The sequence below is a fragment of the Myotis nattereri genome, assembly GCF_964212035.1.
Source record: "Myotis nattereri genome assembly, chromosome: 12".
Lineage (NCBI taxonomy): Eukaryota > Metazoa > Chordata > Mammalia > Chiroptera > Vespertilionidae > Myotis > Myotis nattereri.
The window spans coordinates 3,399,354-3,418,936 of record NC_138087.1 but is presented as its reverse complement, the minus strand read 5'-3'; the positions used below and the strand labels follow the sequence as shown (position 1 = coordinate 3,418,936).

At 42.6% G+C, this 19,583-nt stretch overlaps 1 protein-coding gene across 2 annotated transcripts in view; it reads left to right on the top strand.

The window, feature by feature from the left end:
• The window catches only part of IPPK (inositol-pentakisphosphate 2-kinase), a 72,316-nt gene that overhangs the window by 44,037 nt on the left and 8,696 nt on the right, over positions 1 to 19,583 (top strand). The window lies entirely within an intron of this gene.

Genomic DNA, 19,583 nt, shown 5'->3' with positions numbered 1-19,583 from the left:
AAAGCCGGGAGACCCACAGTGGGCCTCAGCCTCGGCATCAAGCGACAGAATCTGCCCCGTTTCTTGATTGTGGAATAAATAACAGCATTGCTTCTTTTTTCAAGAGGAAACAGGACTTTACTTCCTTTTTTATCCATTTCTGTGATTTCAAAATGCCTACTAAGTAAGCGTGGATTGCTTTCTAATTTTATTTCAGTTTTTTAACCTCATGTAAACATAATCTTACACAGCAATGAGAATGGCTAAAGTCAGCACATTGGGGGGACACAGAGTGCGATGCAGAGAAGCAGGGTCACTCACACACACCAGCCCCTCGGGGAAACACTACTGCAGCTTCATACAAAATTACATGTGCAGGCAGCCTGTGACCCACTGGCACTTCTCTGAGGACAGAAGACTCATGCATGCCCAAAATCCGGGCTAGAATCTGCATCAGCCCTGTCAGCAGGTGACCTACAACAGGTTGCCTGAACGCATTGCTGAGCAGTGAAAAGGAATGAACTCCAGACACACACAGCACCTGGGGAACCCCCCAGGAATCTTGCTGACTGACAAAAGCCAACCACAACCAGTCACACACTGTGATTCTGTTTAGGTGACTTTAAAAATATATACATTCTAGAGGCCCGGTGCACGAAATTCATGCACGGGGCGGGGGTGGGGGGTGTCCCTCAGCCTGACCTGTACCCTTTCCAATCTGGGAGCCCTAAGAGGATGTCCTACTGATGGCTTAGGCCCGCTCCCCGTGGTTCTCTATTCTCTGCAGACCTGCCTGCCTGTCTGCTCTCTGGCTCACCGCCGTGGTCAGGGGCAAGCAGGGCCCTGCTGTCTGCTCTCTGCGGGGTCCTGCTTGCCCCTCGCTGCCGCAGTCAGGGGTAAGCAGGGCCCTGGTGTCTGCTCTCTGGCTCGCTGCTGTGGCCAGGGGTAAGCAGGGCCCTGGTGTCTCCTCTCAGTGAGGGGCAAGCAGGGCTGATAGTACCGAACACTCCAGCGGCGGGGCTGAGGGGACTGGGCGCCACCATCTTTTTTGACGGAGTGACTGTTAATTTGCATATTACCCTTTTATTAGATAGGATGTTTTTATTAATTTCCAGGAGAGGAAGGGAGAGGGAGAGAGAGAATGAAGCATCAACAATGAGAGAGAATCATCTGTCAGCTGCCTCCTGTACATCCCCTACAACCTGGGATTGAGCCCACAACCTGGGCATGTGCCCTGACTGGGAATCGAACCATGACCTCCTGGTTCCTGGGTGGACTCTTAACCACTGAACTACACCAGCCAGGCATAGGTGACACATGATGGAGATGAGTCATTGCTGTGGGTTGGGGAGGAGGGAGGAGGAAGTGAGTGTGAGTATAAAAGGCCTACTCAAGGGATCCTTGCTGTATGGGACTGCTCTCTAACTTTACTGAGTTGGTGGGTGCATGAACTGCATGTTTGATCACACACATGCACACGTGCACACACGCACAATGGTATGTGCAGAACTCTGGAGATGGGCAGGAGATGGAGCAGTGTTCAGGGTCCCTCTCCTGGCTGTGAGACTATATTCAATCATTTCTGCAAGACGTCACCACGGGGCTGGGTGAAGGGCACTCAGGATCTCTGCCTTGTTTCTCACGGCTGCATGTGAACCTACACTTATGTCTAGACAAACTGTCTAATGAAAAGATCAAGCAGGGAGCACATCGTATAACATGTGGCCATATTTCTGCCCAAGCAGTTGATATCCATGGTTAACAGTATGTCAGTGTCTTTTCAGAACTTTACACACACGCACACACATACACGCTCACACCATTTGGGGATTGCCCACATTACAGTGCTGCTTGCTAGCTTGAGTTGAGTGACACACAGCTAAGAGCTCTGTGCTGTTTGTCTGAGGGAGCTAGGGTCTAGAGCAGTGGTTCTCAACCTTCTGGCCCTTTAAATACAGTTCCTCATGTGGTGACCCAACCATAAAATTATTTTCGTTGCTACTTCATAACTAATGTTGCTACTGTTATGAATCGTCATGTAAATATCTGATATGCAGGATAGTCTTAGGCAACCCCTGTGTAAGGGTCGTTCGACCGCCAAAGGGGTCGCGACCCACAGGTTGAGAACCGCTGGTCTAGCGGCTAAATCAGGAGAGAGCTGGGGAGCAGTGGGAGCTGGGGAGCAGGTGGAGAACATCCATTGGCCACAGATGTTGAAGTTCTTTCTTGAAGGCTGTTTATCTGATGTACCTCTGGTGAAGTGAGAGAGGAGGAGGCGCTGTCTTTATTCCCATGCTCAGGAAACAGCCCAGAGTGTATAGTATTCTGTAGCAGGAGTTGGCAGAGTTTTTCTACAAAGGGCCGGATAGTAAGTGTTTTAGACTTTGTAGGTCATCTGGACGCTGCCATTGTCACTTAGAAGGAGCCAGAGACAAACAAACAAGCACAGTGTGTTCCAGTAAAACTTCCTTTACGAAACAGGTGGCGGGCTGGATTTGGCGCCCAGCCCATAGAGTGCTGCTGATCTCTTCACTTTTGCTTTTAGTTTTTATATTCCATTTTTTTACAAGTTTGGAATTTACACATTTTTTTTTTATTATTTTAGTGATTACTTATTCAATTTGACCATGGATATTTAAAGTCTAAAGTTAATTAATGACTTAACCAACCCCAAACCACGGCTATACGGGCAAGGGAAGGAATTGGATACTTTAATTCCATGATCTCTCCCAACATGAATGCAGTTATGTCTGCGATTCTATTTGTCCTATTCTTTTTTAAAATCACAATATACAGTCTTATTTTACACAGGTGTTTGTTTAGAACTATCACATGTTTGCCCATATCTTATCCAACATTCTTGCATCTCAGATATTTCCTCTTTTTCCTTTTTTTCTATAACAGCTTTATTGAGGTATAATTTACATGCCATACAGTTTACCTGCTTAAAGTGTACAATTCAGTAGTATTTACTAGATTCACAAGTGCAACCATCACCATAATCAGTTTTAGAACATTTCTTCAACTCAAAAACAAATTCCTACTCTTTAGCTACTGTCCCCTGTCTCTCCATCCCTCCCACCCCTAGCTCTAAGCAACCACTACTGCTTCTTCTCTGCCTGTTCTAGACAGTGCATATAAAGGTGCCATTCAACTTGTGGACCTTTATGACTGGCTTCTTTCACTTAGCTTAATGTTTTCAAGGTTCATCTATACCAGTGATGGCGAACCTATGACACGCGTGTCAGAGGTGACACGCGAACTCATTTTTTTGGTTGATTTCTTTGTTAAATGGCATTTAAATATATAAAATAAATATCAAAAATATAAGTCTTTGATTTACTATGGTTGCAAATATCAAAAAATTTCTATATGTGACACGGAGTTAAATTAGGGTTTTTCAAAATGCTGACACGCCAAGCTCAAAAGGTTCGCCATCACTGATCTATACCAGTACTTTGTGACCAAGTAATATTCTATTTTATAAGATATACAAAATATAAATTTGGTTTATTCATTCATCAGTTGGTGGGCATTGGGTTGTTTCCACTTTTTGGCTACTGTGAACAATGCTGCTAGAAATAATTGTGTACACATTTTTGTGTGGACATATGTTTACTTTTCTTGGGTGTATGCATAGGAGTGGAATTGGTGGGTCAAATGGTAACTTGCTGTCCCACCAGCAGTGTAGGACAGTTCCAATTTGTCCATATCTTTGACAACACTCATTATCTGTCCTGATTTTAACCATCCTTTTGGGTGTGAAGTAGTATCTCATTGTGGCTTTGATTTTTCATTTCCTTGAAGACTAAGAGCATTTTTTAAATTTATATCTTCTTTGGAGAAATCTTTTCAGATCCTTTGCCTACTTTTAAAATTATTTATTTAAATTATTATTATTTATCTTGTTGAGTTGTAAAAATTCTGTATTTTGTGGATAGGAGGCCCTTATCAGGTATATGATCTGCAAATATTTTCTTCCATCTTGTCAGTTGTCTTTTCACTTTTTTGATAATGTCTTTTGATGCAAAAATATTTTTAATTTTGATGAAGTCCAATTTATCTATTTTATCTTTTTTATTTGTTCATGCTTTTGGTTGTCATATCTAAGAATCCATTGCTAAATCTAAGGTAATGAATATGTTTCCCTGTTTTTCTAATAGTTTTATAGTTTTAGCTCTTACATTTGGTTCTTTGATTCATTTTGAGTTAATTTTTGTATTTGATTTGAGGTAGAGATTCAGTATCATCCTTTGCATGTGGATATCCAGTTGTCTCTGTATCATTTGTTGAAGAGATTATTTTCTACCCATCAAATGGTCTTAGCTCCATTGTGTTCCATTGCTTCATGTCTATATTTATACCCATACCTTTTCTTGATTTACTGTTGAAGTCTTCCAATTTTTTAACATGAGATGCTTTTCCATTTATTTAGATCTTTTTCTTTCTTTCAACAATCTTTTATAGTTTTCAGAGCATACCTTTTGTATTTTAAGTTTGTTCTTGATGCTTTAGTCTTTTTGATGCTATTGTAAATGGAGTTTATTTTCTAAATTCTGTTTTCAGATTGATCATTGAAAATGTATAGAAATACAATTTGTTTTTGTGTATTGATATTTTTACTTGCAACCTCGCTGAATTTATTAGTTCTAATAGTTTTTCAGTGGCCTCCTTGGGATTCTTTCTATATAAGATAATCTGTGAATAGAGATAGTTTTATTTCTTCTTTTCCAATTCACGTGCCTTTTATGTCTTTTTCTTGCATAAGTGCCCTGGCTAAAACCTTTAGTACAGTGTTGAATGCAATTGGCAAGGACAGACATCCCTAATTTGTTCCTGGCCTTATTGGGACAGTGTTCAGTCTTTGTTATTATGTATGGTGTTAGCGGTGGGGTTTTCACAAATATCCTTTGTCAGAATGAAGACGCTCCCTTCGCCTCCTCATTTAAATGTTGGGTGTATTTATCATGAATGGATATTGGATTTTGTTAAATATCTTTTCTGCATCAGTTGAGATGTGGTTTTTGTTTTTTATTCTATAGATATGGTATATTACATTAATTTATTCTTCGATGTTACAGCCAACTTTGCATTCCTGCGATAAATCCCACTTGGTCATGCATATAATCCTCCTTTTATGTTGCTGGATGTGATTTGCTATTATTTCATTGAAAATTTTTGTGTCTCTATTTATAAGATATTGTTCTGTAGCTTTCAGCTATACTAATAAAAGGGTAATAAGCTAATTAGACCGGGAGACCTTCTGGACATCCTTCTGGACAAAGCCATGGTGGCGGGGCCGAGGCAGAGGCAGTTAGGGGCGATCAGGCCAGGAGGGGAGGGGCAGTTGGGGGCGAGCAGGCTGGCAAGGGGGTGCAGTTGGGGGTGATTAGGCTGGCGGGGGGGGGGGGCAGTTGGGGGCAAGAAGGCCGGCAGGCAGAGTAGTTAGGGGCGATCAGGCAGGCAAGGCAGGTGAGCAGTTAGGAGCCAGCAGTCCCGGATTGTCTGTAGGATTGGGCCTAAACTGGCAGTTGGACATCCCTCAAGGGGTCCCAGATTGGAGAGGGTGTAGGCCGGGCTAAGGGACACACCTCCCACCCCCACCCCCACCCCCCCCCCCCGCATGAAATTTAGTGCACTGGGCCATTAGTTTTTTATAATGCCTTTTTTCTCCTTAGCATCAGGTAATACTGGCCTTATCAGATCAGTTGGGAAGTGTCCAGCCTCTTATTTTTAGAAGGGTTTGAGAAGGAGTGATGTTAATTCTTCTTTAAATATTTGGTGGAATTTACTAGTAAAGCCATCTGAGTGTGGCCTGCTCTTTGTAGGTAGTGTTTTGATGCCCAACTCAGTCTCTTTAGCTATTGAAGGTCTAATTCTATTATCTATTTATTGAGTCAGTTTTGGTAATTTATGTCTTTAGGAATTCATCCGTTTCATCTAAGCTGTCTAATTTATTGGCCTATAATTGTTTCTAGTTCTTTTTTTCTTCTTGAAGTATATATATCCTTTAAGTTACATCAGTGCAAGTTTTTGATAAGTTCTCTGTTTATCTGGATATGTTTATAAATTGTCCACAGACGTAAAAGGTAGTTTTTTCCTAGGTACAAAGAAGGGTTGATGGTGACTGCATGTTGCTTCTGAGATGTCTCCTCTCAGTCTGAATGTCCTTTTTCAGGAGGTACATTTTTTCCCCATGGCTGCTTTTAAGGCCTCTTTCTTTTGTTACTTACATTTTAGTGCAGTGTGATTAGATGTGTTATGCTTTTTATATATATCCAGCTAAGTGTATGTTGTGCTTCCTCTATGTGTGGATTTATGTTTTTCGCTTTAGTATAGGCATATCAATGTCATTTATTTGGTTGTTGTCTTAATTTGTTGCTATTAAAAGATAATGTTGACATTCAAATTTTTGTACTTTAATAACCTTGTGTAAGATAGATTCTTAGAAATAAAATTTCTGGATTTATTTTCCTTGTATGTATTTACTTTTAATCCTCACCCTAGGATATGTTTTTATTGATTTGAGAGAGAGAGAGAGAGAGAGAGAGAGAGAGAGAGAGAGAGAGAGAGATCTTGAAGTGAGAGAGAACATTGATTGGTTGCCTCCCATGTGCTCCCCTACCAGGAATTGAACCTGGAACCTAGGTATGCAGCCTGACCAGGAATTGAACCTGCACCCTTTTGGCATACAGTCTGATGCTGCAACCAGCTGAGGTTCCCCGGGCTAAATTTACTTTTGATAAATTCTGTCATATTGTCTTCCCTCCGAGCTGCAGCGCTAGGGCAGCAGCTTGAAAAGCACCAGGGACTTACCAGGAGGAACTGAAGTGTCTGGCTTCAGGGCCAGGGCTGGAGGGCAGCTCCCCCCATCCCGGCCCCCCCAGGACAGAACTGCTGGCAAAGGCCCCTGTTCCTTTGCTGAGTCCTCCCCCAACAGAGCCTGCAGACACCATATCTGAGTCTCCATCACCCAGCTCTGGTGATTCATTGAGACAGCACCCCACCCAACTTGCAGGCCCACATAAGCTGCTTCCCTCGGCTTTTCCATACAAACAGCCTGATCTCTGCTCTCACTGTGGAATTCCCTAAAATCACTAAAAGATTCACAAACCCCAAACAAAGAGTATCTGGCCTCGATTTGCCCCATACCTCTTGCTAAGTGGCCCCAACCCAGCACTAGTAGCAGCCGGCCTCTGTTCATAGCTTAGTCTCTCCCAGGTGCCTCCAAGCGCAGCACAAGTGGCAACCATCTGCAGATCACTTTGTAGATCATGCCAGGTGGCACAGGCAAGGCACAGCTGATCTTGGCCACACCAGAGCGTCTCCCAAGAGGCCTCAGAACCAACACACTCCATCGCAAACCTGTCAGAATGGCTACATCAACAAATCAACAAACGACAAGTGCTGGCGAGGATGTGAAGAAAAAGGAACCCTTGTGCACTGCTGGTGGGAATGCAGACGTGTGCAGCCACTGTGGAGAACAGTATGGAATTTCCTCAAAAAACTAAAAATGGAACTCCCATTTGACCCAGTGATCCCACTTCTAGGACTATATCCCAAGAAACCAGAAACACCAATCAGAAAGGATATATGCACCCCTATGTTCATAGTAGCACAATTCACCATAGCTAAGATTTGGAAACAGCCTAAGTGCCTATCAGCAGATGAGTGGATTAGAAAACTGGTACATCTACACGATGGAATACTATGCTGCTGTAAAAAAGAAGGAATTCTTACCATTTGCAACAGCATGGATGGAACTGGAGAGCATTATGCTAAGTGAAATAAGCCAGTCAGAGAAAGATAAATACCACATGATCTCACTCATTTGTGGAATCTAATGAACAACATAAACTGATGAACAAAAACAGAGATCCAGAGACAGAGAAGCATCAATCACACTGTCAAACCTCAGAGGGAAAGTAGGGGAGGGTGTGGGTAAGGGGGGGATATCAACCAAAGGACTTATATGCAAGCATACAGGCCTAACCAATGGACACAGACAACAGGGGGGTGAGGGCATGAATGGGGGGATGGGGGTAATGTGGGGATAAGGACACATATGTAATAACTAAATAAAAAAATTTTTTTAAAAGAGTATAAAACTCTAGGTCAAAAAAGAAAAAAGAACCAACCCACTCAGTGGCCAGTGTCAGACCCCACCAGAGCACCACACAATCATCACAAATGACACACCCAAAGGGCAGACTTGGCAGGCACTGGATCCCCACTAAAGCATATCCTACTTTGTGGGTCAGCCCCTGCACAGCAGCTCCTCCATTGTAGTCATGGCCAGTCCTCACAGTCAGCCAACCTGAAGGTCAATCCATCCCGTTGATGTCCTAACAGCAGTCAGAGTTCAACTGAGACAGGAGGGTACACACAACCCACACAAGGGACACCTGGAGTACCTGGCTAGGTGACTATGGAGACACTGGGTCCTGCAGAATACCTGCTATACAGTGCCACTCTACCAAAACGGAGACATAGCAGATCTACCTAATATGTAGAAAAACACAGAGAGGCAGCTAGATTGAAGAGACAGTGAAGTTCCAAATGAAAGAAAGGACAAATCTTCAGTCCGCAAATTGGGTGGGGTGGGGTCTCATGGACTCACCAGGTCGGGATGGACAGTGTGAGCCAGGATGATGGAGACTCAGATATGACTGCCAGTCCGCTCTTTGTGGAACAGTGACCTCTGCCAGCACTTCTGTCTGGGAGAAAGCTGCCCCCCAGTTCCTTCCCTGATGCCAGACAATGTAGTCGCTCCTATATGGCCCTGTGGCCGTTCAAGCTGCTGCTCCAATGCTGGAGCTCAGAGGGAATGAGTCCAAGTAAGTTTGTGTGCTGGCCCTTTAAGAGGAGCTGCCTGGGTCTCCAGTAGCCTCCATGTCACTCAGCCACAATCCCTGCTGGTTTGTACAGCCTGGAGTTATAGGAACTTCTCTTCCCGGCACTGGATCCCTGGACTGAGGCATCTAGTGTGGATCTGGGACCCCTTACCCCTCAGGGGGACTTTCTGTAGATAAAAATTCCTCCTGATTATTATCTGCCACATGTGGGCGTGGGACCGGCCCATCCCATGTCTCTGCCCTCCGGCCAGTCTCAATGTGCTTCTTTAATTCCCTAGTTGTAGGACTTCCATTTAGCCAGCTTTCAGGTGGTTCTGGATGATGGTGGTTCTGTGGTTTAGCTGTAGTTTTGTTTTTTTTTTTAATTAAATCCTTATTGTTCAGATTATTACAGTTGTTCCTCTTTTTTCCCCCCCTAGCTCCCCTCCACCCAGTTCCCACCCCACCCTCGGCCCTCACTCCCCACCCACTGTACTCATCCATAGGTGTACATTTTTTGTCCAGTCTCTTCCCACATCCCCCACACCCCTTCCCCCCCAACCTGAGAATAGTCAGTCCACTCCCTTTGTATGCCCCTGATTCTATTACAATCACCAGTTTATTCTGTTCATCAGATTATTTATTCACTTGATTTTTAGATTCACTTATTGATAGATGTGTAGTTGTTGTTCATAATTTGTATCTTTACCTTTTTCTTCTTCTTCCTCTTCTTAAAGGATACCTTTCAGCATTTCATATAATACTGGTTTGGTGGTGATGAACTCCTTTAGCTTTTTCTTATCTGTGAAGCTCTTTATCTGACCTTCAATTCTGAATGATAGCTTTGCTGGATAAACTAATCTTGGTTGTAGGTTCTTGGCATTCATCTCTTTGAATATTTCTTGCCACTCCCTTCTGGCCTGCAATGTTTCTGTTGAGAAATCAGCTGACAGTCATATGGGTACTCCCTTGTAGGTAACTGACTTTTTTTCTCTTGCTGCTTTTAAGATTCTCTCTTTGTCTTTTGCTCTTGGCATTTTAATTATGATGTGTCTTGGTGTGGTCCTCTTTGGATTCCCTTTGTTTGGGGTTCTCTGCGCTTCCTGGACTTGTAAGTCTATTTCTTTCACCAGGTAGGGGGAGTTTTCTGTCATTATTTCTTCAAATAGGTTTTCAATATCTTGCTCTCTCTCTTCTTCTGGCACCCCCATAATTCAGATGTTGGTACACTTGAAGTCGTCCGAGAGATTCCTTACACTACCTTCATATTTTTGGATTATTTTTTCTTTTTGTTTTTCCGGTTGGGTGCTTTTTGCTTCTTCGTATTTCAGATCTTTGACTTGATTCTTGCGATCCTCTAGTCTTCTGTTGGAACTCTGTATTATATTCTTTATTTCAGGCAGTGTATGCTTAATTTCTAGTTGGTCCTTTTTCACAACCTTCAGGGTCTCACTAGACTTATTGAGGATCTCATTAAATTTATCGGCGGTCTCACTAGATTTCTTGAGTGTCTCACTAAGTTTATCAGGGGTTTCTAGAAAATTCTTGAAAAACCTTAAAAGTGTGGTTTTGAACTCTATATCCAGTAGTTTGCTTTCCTCCATTTCTGTCATTTGTCACCTGTTTCTTTGTCTCTGCATTTTTTACGCTTCCCTGTGTTCATAGAGTGGCTTTCTGTGCTAGGTGTCCTATAGGGCCCAGTGGCTCAGCCTCCCCAATTACCTGAGGTGGACACTCTTGGTGCACCCCTTTGTGGGCTTTGTGCACAGTCTTGCTGTAGCTAAGCCTTGATTGTTGTAGGTAACACTGGGAGGAATTGACCTCCAGGCCAATTGGCTGTGAGAATCAGCTATGTCTGCAGTGGGAGAACTTCTGTGCTGGAGACACCCTTCTGGGGCAAGACTTGCTTCAGTGGGGCTTTGGTGCTCACTGAGTCTGCCCCCTGAGTGTGTCCCTTATGGATCTGAGGAGTTGTAATCTGGATGGTCCCACTCTGACCACTGGGTACACTGGCTCTTGGATCTCTAAGGAAGTACTAATTTAGCATCTGCCTGAGGCTACCCAGCAGGAGCTCAGCTGTGAAGGAATGCAAGCTGCTGTGGGTCCTTGGGCCAGCTGCAGTTGGTTAGGTAATTTTCAGACTGCAAAGGGCCAGGCCTTTCATATGCAAAAGCCAGCGCACAGCATGGGCGGGGCAGGGTCCCAGGGGATCAACAGGGCGGAGCAAGCAGCTATGGCTGCCCCTCAGTCCTACCCTAACTGGCCTCGCTTCTCAGTTGCCCAGTAATGGCTGCAAGCACCTCTGAGAGAAAGCAGCCCTTGAGGTCCGACCGATGCCAGACAGTCTAGCCCAGGGGTGGGCATACTTTTTGACTCGAGGGCCACAATGGGTTCTTAAACTGGACCGGAGGGCTGGAACAAAAGCATGGATGGAGTGTTTGTGTGAACTAATATAAATTCAAAGTAAACATCATTACAAAAAAGGGCACGGTCTTTTTTTTTTTTTTTTTTAGTTTTATTCATTTCAAACGGGCCGGATCCGGCCCGCAGGCCGTAGTTTGCCCACGGCTGGTCTAGCCTCTCCCCATATGAGTCTGGGTCCCCAGAGACTCACCAGGAACTGGACTTCAGAGCAGTCGGGAGCTTGAGACTCCCTCCCGTTTGAAAAAGGCAACCGTGTCCTCAGCCGCCAGCCCTCTCCACGTGCGCCTCCGTACCTCTGCACTTTACTTCCACACCACACCTCCTCTGCGTCTCAGTGTGCTTTTCTCTTTCCTTCTAGTTGTAGAATTTCCACTCAGCCAGCCTTCCTGTGGTTCTGGATGATGTCTGTTTTATCTTTTAGCTGTATTTTTTAAGTGGTTGTGCAAGGCAGCAATTTCCAGTATTTACCTATGCCACCATCTTGGTTTCTCCTCGGTTTAGTTTTAGTTTTGATGTGGTTGTGGGAGAACGTGAGGTCCACATTGGCCTATGCTGACATCTTGGTTCCTCCTCTGTAGTTGTGGCTTGCTGTCTTTCCACAGTTTTGGAATACTTTTGGCTTCAACTCTTTCAAATTTTGTTTCTACCATTCCCTCTCTTATCCCAATTACATGTACATTAAACAGATTCTCTTAACTTTCTGTCTCAGGCCCCTTCCTCAACGTTTCCCATTCCATGCTCCATGTGGATACACGTGCACATACATCTGTGCACACACCACATCTCAGAAGTCTCGTTGGTTTTCTCTAATCTGCTATTAGAATTAGCTGTTAAAGTCTTAATACTGATTTTTACTGTTTTTAGTTCTGGAATTTCCAAACGGTCACATTTACAGGCTCCAGGGCTCCTTTGAAGTTCTCCCTGTGCAGAGGCGTGCATCTCTCGGGCCTCCAAGAACCAGAGTCCATGTGCTTCTCTCTCTGCTATTGTGCGTGTTCATTCATGTTGTCTTGTCTTGTGAGAAGATAAGCTAGTGAAACAAGCCCAATCTGAACAGCAACTGGAGAAAAAAATTAAAAAGCAGGAAGAGCCCCTAAGGGAGCTTTGGAACAACACGAAACAAAGTAACATATGTATAATAGAGTTGCCAGAAGGACAAGAAAAGCAGCAAGGATTAGAAAATCTCTTTGAAGAAATAATGACAGAAAATTTCCTTGACATGGGGAAGAAAAAAGTTATACAAATACAGTCCCAAGCAAGATGAATCCCAAAAGACCCACACCAAGACACGCCATAATTACAATGGCAAATGTTAACGACAGAGAGAATCTTGAAGGCTGAAAGAGAGAGACAGAGAGTTGCCTACAATGGATCCCCCATCAGATTGTCAAATTATTTCTCAACAGAAACACATCAAACTAGAAGGGAATGGAAGGAAGTATACAAAGTGATGCAAAGCAAAGGGCTGAATCCAAGAATACTCTATCCAGCAAGACTGTCAATCAAAATTGAAGGGGAAATCAGGAGCTTCACAGACAAAAAAAGGCTAAGGGAGTTTATCACCACCAAGCCAGCAATGCAAGAAATGCTAAAGGAAATGCTGTAAAAAGAAGAACTAGAAAGGGAGGAAGGAACACAGGCTTAAAGCACAGAAATGGCTACAAACAAGTACCTATTGATAATAACATTAAACATAAATAGATTCAATGTTCCAATCAAAAGAAATTGAGTGACTGAATGGGTAAGAAAACATGACCCATATATATGCTGTCTACAGGAGACCCACCTCAGAACAAGGGACTCACACAGACTGAAAGTGAAGTGATGGAAAAATATCTACCAGGAAAATGGAAATGAAAAAAAAAAAAAAGCTGGGGTAGCAATACTTAATATCTGACAAAATAGACCTCAAAGTAAAGGCCATGACAAGAGACAAGAAAGGTCACTTCATAATTCTAAAGGGATTGATACAACAAGAAGATATAACTCTGGTAAACATATATGCACCTAATGGAGGAGCACCCAAATACATAAAAATACTCCTGGAAGATATCAGGGGAGAGGTTGACAGCAACATAATCATAGTAGGAGACTTTAATAACCCATTAACATCACTGGATAAATCCTTTGGACAAAAAATTAGCAAAGAAACATCAATCCTAAATGACTCACTAGATCAGATGCACTTAATTGACATCTTTAGAACATTCCACCCCAAAACTACAGAATATACATTCTTTTCAAGTGCACATGGGACCTTTTCAAAGATAGACCACATATTGGTACATAGGCAAAGTCTCTCCAAACTCAAGAGGATTGAAATAATATCAAGCATTCTCTCAGATCACAATGGCATAAAATTAGAAATCAACTACAGTAAAAACAATCACAAAAATTCAAACACTTGGAGGCTGAATAGCATACTATTAAACAATGAGTGGGTAACCAAAGATATCAAAGAAGAAATAAAACAGATCCTGGAAACAAATGACAATGAAAACACAACAATCCAAAATCTTTGAGACACAGTGAAAGCAATCCTGAACGTTCATAGCATTACAAGCCTACCTCAAAAAACAAGAAAAACTGGTAATAAACCATCTAACTTTGCAACTTGAAGAATTAGAAAGAGAGCAACGAGAAACGTCCAGTGTGAGCAGAAGGAAGGAAATAATAAAGATCAGAGTGGAAATAAATGACACAGAGACCAAAAAAACAGTACAAAAGATCAATGAAACCAAGAGCTGGTTCTTTGAAAGGACAAACAAGATTGATGAACCTCTAGCCAGGTTCACCAAGAAGCAAAGAGAGAGGACTCAAATAAAGAAAATCAGAAATGAAAGCGGTGAAATAAGAACAGGACCCGTAGAAATACGAAGAATCGTAAAAAAAATACTATGAGCAACTCTACTCCAACAAGCTGGTCAACCTAGAACAGTGGTCGGCAAACTGCGGCTCGCGAGCCACATGCGGCTCTTTGGTCCCTTGAGTGTGGCTCTTCCACAAAATACTTCTGCTCATGGGCCACGAAGTTTCAATTGCACTGTACTTGCGTGCCCACACATGGTATTTTGTAGAAGAGCCACACTCAAGGGGCCAAAGAGCTGCATGTAGCTCGCAAGCCGCAGTTTGCCGACCACTGACCTAGAAGAAATGGACACATTTCTAGAAAAAATAAAAACTTCCAAAATTCAACCAGGAGGAATAAAAAAATCTGAATAGGCTGATAATTATGGAGGAAATTAAAGCAGTAATAAAAAAACTCCCAACAAAAGCCCTGGACCAGACGGCTTCACAGGGGAGTTTTATTGAACATTCAAAGAAGAAATAAAACCTGTCTTCCTCAGACTATTCCAAAAAATTCAAGAGGAAGGAGCACTTCCAAGCTTTTTCTACGAAGCCTGCATTACTCTAATCCCAAAACCAGATAAAGATAATACAAAGAGAATTACAGTCCAATATCCCTCATGAACATGACTCCAAAATCCTCAACAAAATTCTAGCAAATCGAATCCAGAATTACATTAGAAAAATCATACACCATGACTAAGTGGGATTTATTCCAGGTATGCAAGGATGGTACAATATCCACAAATCAATAAATGTGGAGAGAGAAACCAAGATGGTGGCATAGGTAAATACTGGAAATTGCTGCCTCGCACAACAACTTCAAAAATACAACTAAGAGACAAAATGGACATCATCCAGAACCATAGGAAGGCTGGCTGAGTGGATATTCTACAACTAGAAGGAAAGAGAAAAGCACACTGAGACGCAGAGGAGGTGTGGTGTGGAAGTAAAGTGCAGAGGTACGAAGGCGCACGCGGAAAGGGCTGGCAGCTGAAGACGCAGCGCACGTGGAAAGGGCTGGAAGTTGAGGACGTGGTGCATGTGGAAAGGGCTGGAAACTGAGGACATGGTTGTCTTTTCAATCGGGAGGGACTCTCAAGCTCCTGACTGCTCTGAACTCCAGTTCCGGGCAAGTCTCTGGGGACCCAGACTCATATGGGAGAAACTGGACTGTCTGTCATCAGTTGGAACTCGAGAGCGGCTTCCTCTCAGAGGTACTTGCAGTGATTACCAGGACACTGAGACGCGGGACCTCTTAGGGTAGGACTGAGGAGCAGGCATAGCTGCTTGCTCTGCTCTGTTGATCCCCAGAGACCCAGTCCGACCCAACGTGTGCACAGAGGCTTTTGCATATGAAAGGCCTGCAATCTGAAAATTACCTAACAAACTGCAGCTGGGTCAGAGAAACCCAGAACTTCCAAAAGAAGGCTCAAGGCCCCACAGCAGCTTGCATTGCTTCACAGCTGGGCTCCTGCTAGGTAGCCTCAGGAAGAGGCTAAATTAGCACCTTAGAGATCCAAGAGCCAGTGTACCCAGTGGTCAGAGTGGGACCATCCAGATTACAACTCCTCAGATCCATAAGGGACACACTCAGAGGGCAGACTCAGTGAGCACCAAAGCCCCACTGAAGCAAGTCTTGCCCCAGAAGGGTGTCTCCAGCACAGAAGTTCTCCCACTGCAGACATAGCTGATTCTCACAGCCAATTGGCCTGGAGGTCAGTTCCTCCCAGTGATACCTACAACAATCAACGCTTAACTACAGCAAGACTGTGCACAAAGCCCACAAAGGGGTGCACCAAGAGTGTCCACCTCAGGTAATTGGGGAGGCTGAGCCACTGGGCCCTATAGGACACCTAGCACAGAAAGCCACTCTATGAACACAGGGAAGCGTAAAAAATGCAGAGACAAAGAAACAGGTGACAAATGACAGAAATGGAGGAAAGCAAACTACTGGATATAGAGTTCAAAACCACACTTTTAAGGTTTTTCAAGAATTTTCTAGAAACTGCTGATAAACTTAGTGAGACACTCAAATCTAGTGAGACCCTCGAGGTTATGAAAAAGGACCAACTAGAAATTAACCATACACTGACTAAAATAAAGAATATTATACCGAGTTCCAACAGCAGACTAGAGGATCGCAAGAATCAAGTCAAAGATTTAAAATACAAAGAAGCAAAAAGCACCCAACCGGAAAAAACAAAAAGAAAAAATAATCCAAAATTATGAAGACAGTGTAAGGAGCCTCTGGGACAACTTCAAACGTACAAACATCCTAATTATGGGGGTGCCAGAAGAAGAGAGAGAGCAAGATATTGAAAACCTATTTGAAGAAATAATGACAGAAAACTCCCCCTATCTGGTGAAAGAAATAGACTTACAAGTCCAGGAAGCGCAGAGAACCCCAAACAAAGAGTCCAAAGAGGACCACACCAAGACACATCATAATTAAAATGCCAAGAGCAAAAGACAGAGAATCTTAAAAGCAGCAAGAGAAAAAAAGTCAGTTACCTACAAGGGAGTACCCATATGACTGTCAGCTGATTTCTCAACAGAAACATTGCAGGCCAGAAGGGAGTGGCAAGAAATATTCAAAGTGATGAATGCCAAGAACCTACAACCAAGATTAGTTTATCCAGCAAAGCTATCATTCAGAATTGAAGGTCAGATAAAGAGCTTCACAGATAAGAAAAAGCTAAAGGAGTTCATCACCACCAAACCAGTATTATATGAAATGCTGAAAGGTATCCTTTAAGAAGAGGAAGAAGAAGAAAAGGTAAAGATACAAATTATGAACAACAACTACACATCTATCAATAAGTGAATCTAAAAATCAAGTGAATAAATAATCTGATGAACAGAATAAACTGGTGAATATAATAGAATTAGGGGCATAGAAAGGGAGTGTACTAACTATTCTTGGGGGGAGGGGGAGTGTGGGGGGTGCTGGAAGAGACTGAACAAAAAACGAACACCTACGCATGAGGACAGTGGGGGATGGGGGGTAAGGGCAGAGGGTGGGGTGGCAACCGGGTGGAGGGGAGCTAGGGGGGGAAATAAGAGGAACAACTGTAATCTGAACAATAAAGATTTAATAAAAATAAATGTGATACACCACATAAACAAACTGGGAGATAAAAATCATATAATCATATGCATTGATGCTGAAAAAGCATTTGACAAAATCCAACACCCTTTCTTGATAAAAATTCTCAGCAAGATGGGAATAGAAGGATCATACCTCAACATAATAAAAGCCATATATGACAAACCCACAGCCAACACTGTATTCAATGGGCAAAAACTAAAAACATTTCCCCTAAGAACAGGAACAAGACAGGGATGCCCACTGTCACCACTCATGTTCGACATAGTACTGGAAGTACTAGCCGCTGTGATCAGACAAGAAGAAATAAAAGGCATCCAAACTGGAAAAGAAGTAGTAAAACATGATATTGTCTATATACAATATAATGTCGTGGATGACATGATATTGTATAGGGAAAACCCTAAAGACTCCATCAAAAAACTACTAGACTTAATAAATGAATTCAGCAATGTAGCAGGATACAAAATTAACACCCAGAAGTCTATGGCTTTTCTATACACCAATAATGAACTCACAGAGAGAGAAATTTAAAAAGCAATCCCTGCCCTAACCAGTTTACTCAGTGGAGAGAGCATCAGCCTGCAGACTGAAAGGTCCCAGGTTCTACTCCAGTCAAGGGCACACACCTTGGTTGTGGGCATATCCCCAGTAGCGGGTGTGCCAGAGGCAGCAGATCGATGTTTCTCTCTCATTGATGTTTCTAACTATCCCTCCCTCCCTCTCTGTAAAAAAAATCAATAAAACATATATTTTTTTATTTTATTTTTAAAAATATATTTTATTGATTTTTTACAGAGAGGTAGGGAGAGGGATAGAGAGTTAGAAACATCGATGAGAGAGAAACATTGTTCAGCTGCCTCCTGCACACTCCCTACTGGGGATGTGCCCGCAACCAAGGTATATGCCCTTGACCGGAATCGAACCTGGGACCCTTGAGTCCGCAGTCTGACACTCTATCCACTGTGCCAAACCGGTTAGGGCAAATATATATTTTTTTTAAAAGCAGTCTTATTTACCATTGCACCAAAAAAAATTAAGATACCTAGGAATAAACTTAACCAAGGAGACAAACGACCTGTACTCAGAAAATTTCAGGACGCTGAAAAAAAGAGATAGAGGAAGACATGAACAAATGGAAGAATATACCATGTTCATGGATTGGTAGAATCAACATCATTAAAATGTCCATACTACCCAAAGCAATCTATAAATTCAATGCAATCCCCATTAAAATACCAATGGCATACTTCAAAGACCTAGAAGAAATTCTCCAAAAATTCATCTGGAATAAAAAAAAGACCCCGAATAGCTGCAGTAATCTTGAAAAAGGAGAACAATGTTGGAGGGATCACAATAGCAGATATCAAGCTATACTACAAAGCCACTGTTCTCAAAACTGCCTGGTACTGGTACTGGTACAAGAACAGACATATAGACCAGTGGAACAGAACTGAGAACCAAGAAATCAACACAAGCCATTATGCTCAATTAATATTTGACAAAAGAGGCAAGAGCATACAATGGAGACAAGACAGTCTCTTCAATAAATGGTGTTGGGAAAATTGGACAGATATATGCAAAAAAATGAAACTAGACCACCAACTTACACCATACACAAAAATAAACTCAAAATGGGTAAAGGATTTAAACGTAAGATGGGAAACCATAAAAATCTTAGAAGAAGCCATAGGCAGCAAAAATAGCAGACATTTGTCGTAGCAATATGTTTACTGATACAGCTCCTAGGGCATTGGAAACTAAAGAGAAAATAAACAAATGGGACTACATCAAAATAAAAAGCTTCTGCACAGCAAAAGAAACCATCAACAAAACAACAAGAAAGCCCACTGCATGGGAGAACATATTTGCCAATGTTATCTCCGATAAGGGTTTAATCTCCAACATTTACAGGGAACTCATACAACTTAACAAAAGGAAGATAAACGGTCCAATCAAAAAATGGGCAAAGGACCTAAATAGACACTTTTTGAAAGAGGACATTCAGAAAGCCAAGAGACATATGAAAACATGCTCAAAGTCACTAATCATCCGAGAGATGCAAATCAAAACAACAATGAGGTACCATCTCACACCTGTCAGAATGGCTATCATCAACAAATCAACAAACGACAAGTGCTGGAGAGGATGTGGAGAAAAAGGAACACTCGTTCACTGCTGGTGGGAGTGCAGACTGGTGCAGCCACTGTGGAAAACAGTATGGCATTTCCTCAATAAATTAAAAGTGGAACTGCCATTTGACCCAGTAATACCACTTCTAGGAATATATCTCAAGAAAACAGAAACACCAATCAGAAAGGATATATGCATCCCTATGTTCATAGCAGCACAATTTACAATGGCTAAGATCTGGAAACAGCCTAAATGTC